The sequence below is a fragment of the Benincasa hispida genome, chromosome 9 (assembly GCF_009727055.1).
Source record: "Benincasa hispida cultivar B227 chromosome 9, ASM972705v1, whole genome shotgun sequence".
Lineage (NCBI taxonomy): Eukaryota > Viridiplantae > Streptophyta > Magnoliopsida > Cucurbitales > Cucurbitaceae > Benincasa > Benincasa hispida.
In genome coordinates this window covers 90,465,397-90,477,097 of record NC_052357.1, presented here as the reverse complement: position 1 = coordinate 90,477,097, position 11,701 = coordinate 90,465,397, and the positions used below count along the sequence as shown (strand labels likewise).

The 11,701-nt window shown below is 33.3% G+C and overlaps 1 long non-coding RNA gene across 1 annotated transcript; it reads left to right on the top strand.

The window, feature by feature from the left end:
- Positions 1 to 3,795: 3,795 nt before the first annotated feature.
- Positions 3,796 to 5,612, top strand: LOC120087153. Its single transcript, XR_005484452.1, has 3 exons — positions 3,796 to 3,947; positions 4,537 to 4,814; positions 5,259 to 5,612. It is a non-coding gene; the product is annotated as an uncharacterized LOC120087153 (long non-coding RNA).
- Positions 5,613 to 11,701: the final 6,089 nt, after the last annotated feature.

The following is an 11,701-nucleotide window of genomic DNA, read 5'->3' as shown; positions in this document are numbered from 1 at the left end:
CAACCTCATCAAATTCATCCTCTTCCCGAACAGGTCCTTTACGTCTAGGAGCTGGTGGAGGAATAATAGGTATATCGTACATATAATGAATTTCCTCCATATAGCTTTGGTTGTCACTACATATAGTAAGAACCTGGTTTGGATCATTCGCAACCTCACGGAGTTTACTGTTGTTCGATCTCTGTAAATTATAAAACAATTAGACAATATTTAAAATAAATTTAAATTAAAAAAATAGATAATATTCATTCATTTACCAGATGACCCACAGCTGCTACCGAACGAGTGACATAGCGCCTTGTGATATTATTATACCAATGAATATATTCTAGAGTGACATTTGTGTCAAACTGTTCAAGAGAAACCCCCACTGCAATAAACCTTGCATGATAGTGTCATCGCACTACCAAATATGCAACTTTTTCGGACCAATCTCTAGTCCTTAGGTCAATATAATGCAGTACGGGTTCAGTATTACAAGGCGATGGGACATCCTGCTGAAAATCGAATTGTCTCATCACCTTGTCAGGAAGATGTCACTCATCAATGTGAAAACATATGAGGTTAAAGCAGATACAATAAAAATGTGAATAAAATAATCAATTAGGTTTATTGTAATGTACCTGTTCAGGTTGAAGCAGATCAAACATGTATCTATATTGATTGACTACATGTGTGGTTGTCCTAATCACACAAAATTTGTCTCTCCACCTAAATTTTTAAATTGATAATTTAGAATTTAAATTAACTAAATCAGTGATATTAAAATTAAATTGAATTAAAACAACATACCGAGAACCGTAGGCTCGTCCAACTAACTGAGCGTCATTAACATGATGTAGCTGTGGAGCCATTGTTGGAAATCTCTCCCAAGCCCATAGTTGCAAAAGTATGAGAGGCCCAACTATCTTTCGAACCTCAGGTCTTGTTGCTTTGCACAGTTGTTTATACAACCATGCCAAACATGCTCCACCCCATGAATACTGCCCCGCATCATAGATGTTAGCTAACAGTGGCAGAAACATCAAGTGAACAAAATGACTTGATTTATTTGAAAACAGACTTCCACCCATCATTTGTAGTATATATGCTCCCGCATATCTTATGACGGTTTCCTCGTCTGCATTATCTGTGAGCTCACGAAATTGTGTTCCTAACCATATTAAACTTAACCTCAATCCTTTAATCTTGTCGGCAAGTGGGGTCGCACCGAGGTACAGTTGATAAACTTCTAACCAGTTATTGTACATCACTCCGGTGCTCGGCTCACCGTCAACAGGTAACCCCAACAACACTTCTATGTCTTGTAGAGTGATAGTGCACCCTCCAACAGACATATGGAATGTATGCGTCTCGGGCCTCCATCTCTCGACCAAGGTTGTGATCAGATGCCAGTCCAACTGAATAAATCCTGCCTCTCGACGTCTGCAAGATATTTCTCCAGTAGTACGATCTCGCCATATAACATATGATTGATGAATGGACTGGTCATACAAAATATTGGGATCAACAGGTCCTGAGTTTATCTTGACGCTCCAATGCATCCCTTATTTATGCTCTTCTTTTCTCGAAATAGTTCACGCATTTGAAGAATGTTATCTGAGCAAAAGTATTTATAGGCAACATTCGAGCTCCTTTGAGGACTCTATTTATGCATTCTGATAGATTTGTCGTCATCCACCCATATCTGAATCCTCCATCATGTGCTTGAGTCCATTGCTCTAAACTAATATTGTCAAAAAAACTTAGACAGCTCCGATTTATTCCTTTGATATCTTCAATTGCTTTGTTGAACTTTTGAATTTGAAACTGATACCCGGCACGATAAACATAATTTTTCAATGAATTAAATTTATACTTTTTATTGAAGTTGCTGATGATATGTCATAAGCAGAAACGATGGTGACATTTCGGTCCCGTCCAACCATTTGCTGAGTTGTTCACTGCTGCAATTATACCAGCATGTCGATTTGAAATTAAACACACCTCTTCGTGTGTTACAATTTCTCTCAGGTATTTCTTACTCAGTGATCTCGAACAAGCCATCATACCGAGCGGTACTATTCATGTAACAAGTGGCAAGCATTCGTCATTCCATGCTCGCATTTTATGGCCGTTTGCTCACATTTTAACATGAACTATGAAGATTTTATTGAGGACTACTACAAATTGTCAACGTATGCTACTGTTACTCCCCTCAATTATCAATCTGTACCGCATGAAGATTACTGGATCACACACCCTAAGAATGCCCGTCTTACATCCTGATCCATCGTTGTGTGAGAAGACCCCCCCCCCCCCCCCCCCATGGTAGATCGAAAAGTTCACGGTTATCACAACAAGATGGATTGGACAGAACTAGCCATCAACAACGATGTGGATTTTTGTAACCAGTTAGGACATAATCGAAAGAAGTGTCCTTTGTTACTTAAGACAGGTTCAGATAGTTTAGGGATTGAAAATAAATAATTTTTTTTATTATATTTCATTTTTATTGTATATTCAATTTTTTTATTATAATTATTGTATATTCCAATTTTTTTTTTTATAATAATCTATTGTATATTCAATTCTTTTTTTTTTTTTTTTGGGTAATCAATAAAAGTTTCCTTATATGTGATAATAATCTAATATATTCATTTATGAGGGTTATATAATACTACCTATATCAATTATTGTCCTAATGATTCATTCAATAATAGTATAATAATCTAATATATTCAATTTATTGTCTACGGATTATTCAATTATAGTATGATTATTAGCTCTTTTTTCTCTTTTTTTATATATATTTCTATGGAAAGTTCAAATAAAGTGAAGACTCTCGCTCTCTCCTAAGATCTCGCACTCTTCTAAGATCTCGCTCTCTCAATCTCGCTCTCTCCTAAGATCTTGCTCTCTCACTCTCGCTCTCTCCTAAGATCTCGCTCTTGCTCTCTCCTAAGATCCCACTCTTTCACTCTCGCTCCCTCTTAATATCTCGCTCTCTCTGTTATTGTTGTTATTTTTCCATTAATGATAACTAGCTTTCATTTCTTCTGGAATAATCACAAACACTTTTTTAATTATGGATCTACTACCAGAAACTTAATGCGTAATCTTAGCATTCAATGTGTATTCCTAAATAATCTCATTTTTCAATTATTCAACCATTTCATTTTACCAAGTTCAATGTTAGTCAGATTAGTCAATATAAACTAAATCTTGCTCTCTTCAACATTCTCGCTTTGAATCCCGATCTTTCCTAAAATCTCGCTCTCTCTTAAAATCTCGTTCAACATCTCGCTCTCTCCTTAATTTGCTTTAGCCCATTTATCTCCTTAATCGTTTTGAATTTTCGACATGTATGTAAACTTCGACAACCTAATATACATAATTTTGTTTGTAGACAAAGCTAATTCGGAATTGTCTTTTATTCTAAGGCATAACTTGTATCCATGCGCTTCATATTCGCCTAGAATTCGCTCCCAGAAATATAGCCATCCCCACCCCCTCATGTCAATCCCACAAGCCTCCGTCTAATTCGAAATGATAAAAAATGCATAAATTGTTTCATTTGCTATACTCAAAATATTTTTATTAATGTCAAATTACTATAAAAATTTTTTTTAAACACTATGTCAAATTACTATTAAATTTTTTTTTTCCCTATAATTTATATTATAACCCTTATTTAAAAAAAAAACTAAAAAAAAGGTAAATGGGGTCAAAGAAGAAGAAATGAATTTGAGAAGTTTGACAATTGAGGTTAGAGCATTGGAATTGCAGCAGGTTTAATTTCGAGGAAACCACATACCAAAAGCAACAAACAAATATTTACTTCCATTCCATTCCTTTCCTCTCCAGTAGCTTCCGAACAATCCAACACCCGCCGCCGCTGCCGCCGCTATTCAAATTCCAAAACCAGCCACCGCCGTTGCAGTTATCATTCGGATTTCGGCACCCGGGTGAGATGTTTTTTCAATAACCACATGGTGGAGGATCCAGAAGTAATTAATAATAATTATTATAATAATTCATTACATTGGGGTATTTTATGGGCCTTCTCCGCCGCCTTAGAATCCTCCGTCGGCGTAACTCCGACGCTCTGATACGGCGGCGGGATTTCCATGGTAGTTTCTCTTTTGAAGAAAGAAGTTAGGCATGAAGCTGTCTGCTAATTCTTTTAGTATAACATCGTATAATAGAATTATATTTCTGGGTTTTAAGGACGATGATCATGTCAATAAAAAGATGATATTTTTATTATCATGTTGGTGTGTATGTATTGGAAAGTTGAAGCGTGCGGCACGTCTCTACTTTGCACGTGTGAATTTTTTTTACTACCACGTGTGAACTCTACTAATTATTTATAAAAGAAAATAAAAAAATTAAAATATCAATTTGATCTCTATATTTTGAAGTTTGTTCAAATTTAATTATTATATTTTTTAATTGTTCAATTTTATGAAGGAGTAATCTAAAACGCAATGGAACAAAACAGAATCAATAAGCACTCTGACTATACTTAATTTGTGTTTTAAACATGTTATTCAGGTGAAATTCAAAGAGAGTTTGAAGCAAATATTACATTTGAAGACTTAAACCACGAATTCAGCAGAATCACTCCAAGATTGAGCTTGAAACTTCAACAAGACCACCACCAAGTTCTTCTTTACAAAGCTCAAGAAGGAATGTATGGTAGAAACACTCAAATCAAGCTGAATTTGGGATGATTTTTTATGGTTTGAGGGGGTTTTCAACTATGCAGCAGTTTTTTACAACACTTCTAACATCTACAAAGTGGGTCGTACCCATATTATCACCGGGATAAGGTATTTCTCCTTTATCCTTATACTACAGACTATTTAAGTTATTCATCCACTTGTATGTCTTCACATACATGTTTAAGTTACATAAAATAACTTTGGATTTTAGTTTATTGGATTGAGTAAATGCTTATAAAATAACATTTATTTTATTAATACCAATATGTTCATAAAGTGTTTACAAACTACGAGACTACTAGGAGAATTATGACACAAGTCCCAATAACATGTACATTGCAGCCTTGCTAAAAGCTCTTCTTCATCTCTTTGAAAGTGGCCTTTATTTATCTTTTAAAATTATTTTCTGTTTTTTCTCATAGTTCTGTTGTCACTTTGCTTTATGGATATGATTCATTTCAAAACCAAAAGGGGAGAATGACCTATTGACAAATCATAATGCCTTCACTTCTTTCTCATTCTATACCTAAGATTTTGACGTATCAACTGCAGATACCTAGTTCCAGCAGACCTTACTGTAGGACAGTTTGTTTATGTCATCTGTAAAAGGATTAAATTGAGCCTGGAGAAAGCGATCTTTATCTTTGTGGACAATGTCCTCCCTTCTACAGGTACATTCTTTTCCTCTATAATAAATTGTAGGACATGTCTAGGACCACTTCTAAAAATGAAAGAAGTTAGGCATGAAGCTGTCTGCTATTTTTTTTAGTACAACATCGTAGAAAAGAATTATACCTTCGACTTTTAGGGATGAGGATCATGTCAATTTAAATTTAAAGATGTCATTTTTATTATCACGTTGGTGTGTATGTGTTGAAAAGTTGGTGCGAGTGGCACGTCTCTACTTTGCACGTGTGAACTCTTCTATCCATTTGTAAAAGAAAATAAAAAATTTGAAATATCAATTTGATGAATATACTTTGAAGTTTGTTCAAATTTAGTTATATTTTTTAAATGTTCAATTTTAGTTATTATATTATTAATAAATTTTAAACTTAATTTTTCAATATCAATTTTTTATTAAAATTGGTTAAATAATAATAATATTTTTCATGCAAAGAAGATTTTTTTTTCAATAATATTATTTTAATATATATTGACAAAAATAGGGTAGGATTGAAAGTTTTTTTTTTTTAAGAATAGGTGTTTGCCGAAACTATTGACAAAATTAGGTAGTGAAAACATGTACAGGGTACATGATTGTCATGTGGCATACTCGTGTACGGGGTACACGAGTACCAGTCAGCACCACGTCAACTGACTGGTTGATCAGTCACATGGAAATTTGTGGACCCGGTCCACGATTTGTTTTTTTTTTTTTAAAAAAAAGGAAAAGTATGTTGACTATTTTTTTAATTGGAAATGTACAACAATATTAAGACTTTAGGAACGGGTCCACAAATTCCTTCATTATTAAACTTAATTATATATTTAATCTACAATAAAAACATAATTATCTTGCACTCATATTAAAAAAAAAATGTCATGATATTAAAGAAGATTTACAATTAGTTCTTTAATTTACAATTTGAAAATAAAAGTTTACATGAAACTTAAAAACGACCCTCCTGGCCCTTAACCCTCATGGAGGTTGTCTTCATGCCCCTCTAGATTAGGTTCACCATGTTGTTGTTGTCGTCTATGATGAATACGTCTTCGATCGGTGTCAACAACATTGAGTTGTCTTGTTTGTTGAATAATACCTTCTATGTTGACCAATGTTTGGTGACACATTGAACCCAAGTCTGGTAAGTTGTTCTGTACTGAATATTGTTGTACATTTTCAACAAAATTATTCTGTACAATCAAAAAAATAAATATTAAACAATATTCATATCATGTATATGGAAAATGTATGATTTTAAATCTCTTATCATGCAGTAATAACCGTCAAGTGTGATAGATCGCCTTGTGGTTGAATTGTATCAGGAAAAGTAGTCATCTGATACAGTTGACCCATTTGTTAATTCTCCCTGTGCACAACGATCATGTCGTCCATGCTAGTAGGATATATATTCCGCATGGATTCGACGCCAGTCCTGGTCATGCTTACCTCTCAAATCGATCTGGTGTAATGCTGGGAGTGTATAGGACAACGAAGGTATCATTTGTCGTAGACCGAACTGTCTTAACACACGATCTGGATGATGCCACTCTACTATATGGAAGAATATAAGAGGGCTAACAATCAACCAGATGTCTTCACCATCACGACAATTATCAGGTAAGGATGACCAAATCTGTTGTGTGTATGACGTCCAAATAATCTGACAGAAAAAAAAAGAAGATAAGTATATATCTAAAATGTTTTAAATATTCATTTATATATACATTTGCTACCTGATTGTGTATCAGTCTGTCAAATATTTTTCGGTACACGAGCAACATATTTGTTGACTGTTCAGAGGCAACTAATACACCATTCCATCTAAAATTATAAAAAAAATACAATTAATTTATATTCTTACATAAAATGGTAACGAAATAAATATATAAATGAAATAATACCTGGCACTAAGTGGACGATGATCTGAGGCCTGTAACTGGACTTATGGTGCTATAATTGGAAATCTGTCATAAACTCATACTTGTAGTAGTATCAGTGGCCCCGCTATTTTCAACGTTTGTGCATTAGTAGCCCGACAAAGTTTTCTATACAACCATGCAAGACATGCACTACCCCACGAGTACGTACCAACGTACTTGAAATCAGTCAGTAGTGTGAGGAACATGAGATGCACTAGAGTATTTAACTTGTCAACGAACAAAAATCCTCCAATAAGCTGCATGATGTATGCTAGTGCATACCTACGTACGCTGATGCCGTCGGCATCGGGAGGTAATTCTGGAAACTGAGATGCCAACCTGGGATACTTAATCTTGATCCTTTCAGATCATCCGGTAGAATGCCTAAGAGCTCTTCACAAACGTTCTTCCAATCATACTATAGTGAACCTGTCAATGGTTGCCCGTCCACTCGTAACTCAAATTGTATGGCAACATCCTGCAGCGTGATCGTACATTCCCCACAAGGCAGGTGAAATGTGTGGGTTTATAGCTTTTTAATTGCTTCTTGGAGTAGGGCCACAAGTACCCCAAGATCAGCTTTAACCAAATTTTGGATTTTGATACTCATAAAATTTGAATCAAGTTGTGAATGATTGTATGTCAATTATGAAAACAAACATGAGCGTTTCCCTTGAAGTTTGGTGATTTCGAAGTTTTACACCGACATGTCCGTAACCTCCAAGCACAACTATCACTCCATGATTTACATTTGACATACCAAAGATCTTGATTTGATTCCACTACAACAATTTCGTAGTGTCACACAATATTTTTTTACAGCAAGCTGTAAATCTTCTTTGGTATTAAACAACATTCCTTTCTATATTAAACTACAGTTATCTACACCTATACTCCTTTTCTCCGAAGTAGACCCTAGTTCACATGTTAAATTTGTAATTTCCCAATCTATTTGGGTGAACATATCCGGCGGTACCAACTTAAAATCATGTTCTCCACTACTGTCATTTCCAAATAATTCTTCAACGTCAATGTCACTATCTCCATCATTTCCAGGTTCAAGAATAACTAAATCTTCAGGACGCATCAACATATTTATTATGATTTTTTCAGTTGTTATAGTTGACAAAAAAAAATATGTTAATATGTCAACCCAACAAAATCCAATTTATAAGTTCAATAAGATCTAAATATTATACATTTAAATTAGTCCAAATCTAAGATTCATAAACTATACATTTAAATCAACCCAAATCTAAGATTCATAAACTATACATTTAAATCAGCCAAAATCTAAGATTCATAAAGTATACATTTAAATCCGCCCAAATCTAAGATCCATAAACTATACATTTAAATCAGTCCAAATAAAAACAAAATAATATATCCATGAATCATACATTTAATTCAGCCTAAATGCAATTAAAATAATATATATATGAACTCATCTTCATTTTTATAAACATATACATATATTTCTAGATTCAACCTAACAAATACATAATTATACAAACAAATAGACAAACATAATCATCCAGAAAAATAGCCCAACAAAATCAACACAACAAAATAAACTACATTAGACGAAATCAGCCCATATAATAAACTACATTAGACGAAATCAGCCCATATATATAGATATATATGTATGTATAGATATATATATTTATAGATTCAATCCAACAAATAAATCATGGATCCATAAACTACATATTAAGTTCAGCCCAAATGCAAACAAAATGATATATATATTGGAAAACAACGGAGGGAAATTTTTTTACCACAATCAAAAGAGGTAGAAGCTTTCGAACGATTTTGGACGGACGAAGAAATGGAGGCAAAATGATACATTTGGATGCACAAAACGGAAGCAAACGGAGGAAGTTTTCAGAGATTTTGGAGGGAGAAGACGAAACAAAGAGTGGACGGAGAAAAAGGCAGAAGCGTTCGGATGAGGAAGAAGAAGAGTCGCGCGGCAGTTTAATGGAGAAAGAAGTCGTGTGCCGGATACACGACTTAGGGTAATCATATACCAGGTACACGATTACCTCAGTCAACGCTGTATGACTGCCATGACAGACTGTACGTGCCAAATCAACAAGCACTCGTGTATCGGGTATACGATTTAGGGCTAATCGTGTACCGGGTACACGATTAAGTCGTAATCGTGTACTGGGTACACGATTTAAAAACCTATTTTCGTCAATACTTTCAATCCTACCCTATTTTTGTTAATATATATTAAAATAACATTAATTTTTTAAAAAAATGGACAAAGAAATACAATATGTGAATGTAATTTCAAAATTTATATTAAAAATACTAATAGATAACAATAAGTTTTATAAAAAATTAAACATAAACTAGTCGTGGAACTAAATTTAGGATTTATTGAAAAATGTAAATTAAAATTGGACAATCGAAAGTACATGAATTAAAATTTTATAAATTTTAAAGTATAGGAACCAAAATGAATTTTTGACCTACAATCAATTTAAAAACCACCTCCAACTATGGTGCAGTTATGATTACACATTCAACCTTCCAATTATAAAAATTGAGGAGCCATGTTTTTGCATGTAATGAAAGTTTGAAATGGAGTTTTAATTAATAGTTTAAAATTGTATCTTAGTGGATGGTTAAATGGATTCAATTATGAAATTTTAATGTTTTAATTAATTTGGGTATTAGTTTATTGCATAAATTGATTGATCACCCTTTTATTGCATAATTAGTCTTTAACCCATGCATTGATTTTCTTTGGCTTGATGGAGATTATTATCATTTTAAAAATAACTAGTCAAGAATAGGGGTGTTTGTAGTTTGAGTTGGATTGGGTTAAAATACTTTTTACATCCAACCCAATTATTCGGATTATAAATTTATTTAACCCAAAATAACCCTTATTAAATAATGAATTCAACCCAATCTAGCCAAGGTTAGATTGGTTCGAGTTACATTACAAAAAATTGATTATTTAGAGACAAATTTTTATCCGTGCGTGCAATTTTTATCACTAAAAGCTAATTTATAGCGACACTTTATAAAAATGTCACAAAAAGTTCTTATTAGCAACGCATCTTAAATCAATGTCACTAAAAGAATTGGCGAAGTATTTGCCAGCGCTACTAAATATTGAATATTTCTAGCAGTATAAACATGCTTTATGTTTAAAAAATCTGTATAATTTTGATTTTGTAATATGATGTATCTTATTAATACAATACATATTACATGTTTTAATTTTTTTAAAAATTAATTGAGTTTATGACAATACATATTGCATTTCTAAATATTCTTATCTGTATCTAATATGATTTTGCATTGTAAATTTTAGAATTCAAGATTTGCATACAATAAAAACATAAAAACGTTCTTATCAAAATTTACACAATATAGATCACATCATTCAAAAACTCTTTTGAAAATTTGAAATATTTGGATCACATAATCAGAAAACAGTTTTCAAAAATAAAATTATAGTTGTAGGTTAAACACATATTTGTTGAATTCATTAAATTCGAAAATATGAAACAAACAACAAACAAACAACATTCTCTCGATTTATTATATATACTATAGAATTGAATAGGTTTTTTTTAATGAAGAACTTTGATTGTTGACAATGAATTTGATTCAATGGCGAGGTTTTGATAACCGAGATTAAGAGCCACTGTTAGACTATGATTAAGAGCTGCAAATTCCACACGTGAAGAGTTTTGATGAGGGCCCAAAGAATTACCAAAAACGGCAATAGTAGTACCTTCAGAGTTACAAATGCAATGCCAAAATTGGAGGAAAGATTGTTAAAACGCCGATCTCCGTCAACATTAAGCTTGAAAAAACCCAGTAATGTAGAAGACCAAGGTTAGAATCTAAATGAAGAGCACAAATATTCTGAAATTCTTCAAACTAGGCAACAATCCATGTTGATTTTTCTCGGAATGATAATGTTGTCACTTGATTTGTGCAACTAGTGAGTGTCATCATGTAAAGAGTTCAAACATAGAGTGAGTGGTAGATTCAGGTGCTTCATACCATTGTGTTCTCAGAAGAGAGTATTTCATGAACTTTCAATCTTGTAATTTTGGTGGTTAATATGGAAAACGAGAGCTTAGCTAGCATAGTTGGATTAGATGCTATTCGTGTGAAGATAAGTGTTGGGTGCACGCTTGCACTACAACAAATATCCCTAAGATAGCTCTTCAATCTAGCATTTTTGAAAGGAGGCTATAAAAAATGGTTAAATTTAAAAGGGGCATTTTTTATATTTAAAAGAAAAAAAAGTAAAGGAACAAAAAATCCTCCCTTTCATGTCCTAATTTCAATGCGACTCTGACGTGGCCAGACGACGGCAATGGTTTCCCTCAGCGGACGGTGACCAACGATACGAAAACCCACAGGTTTTG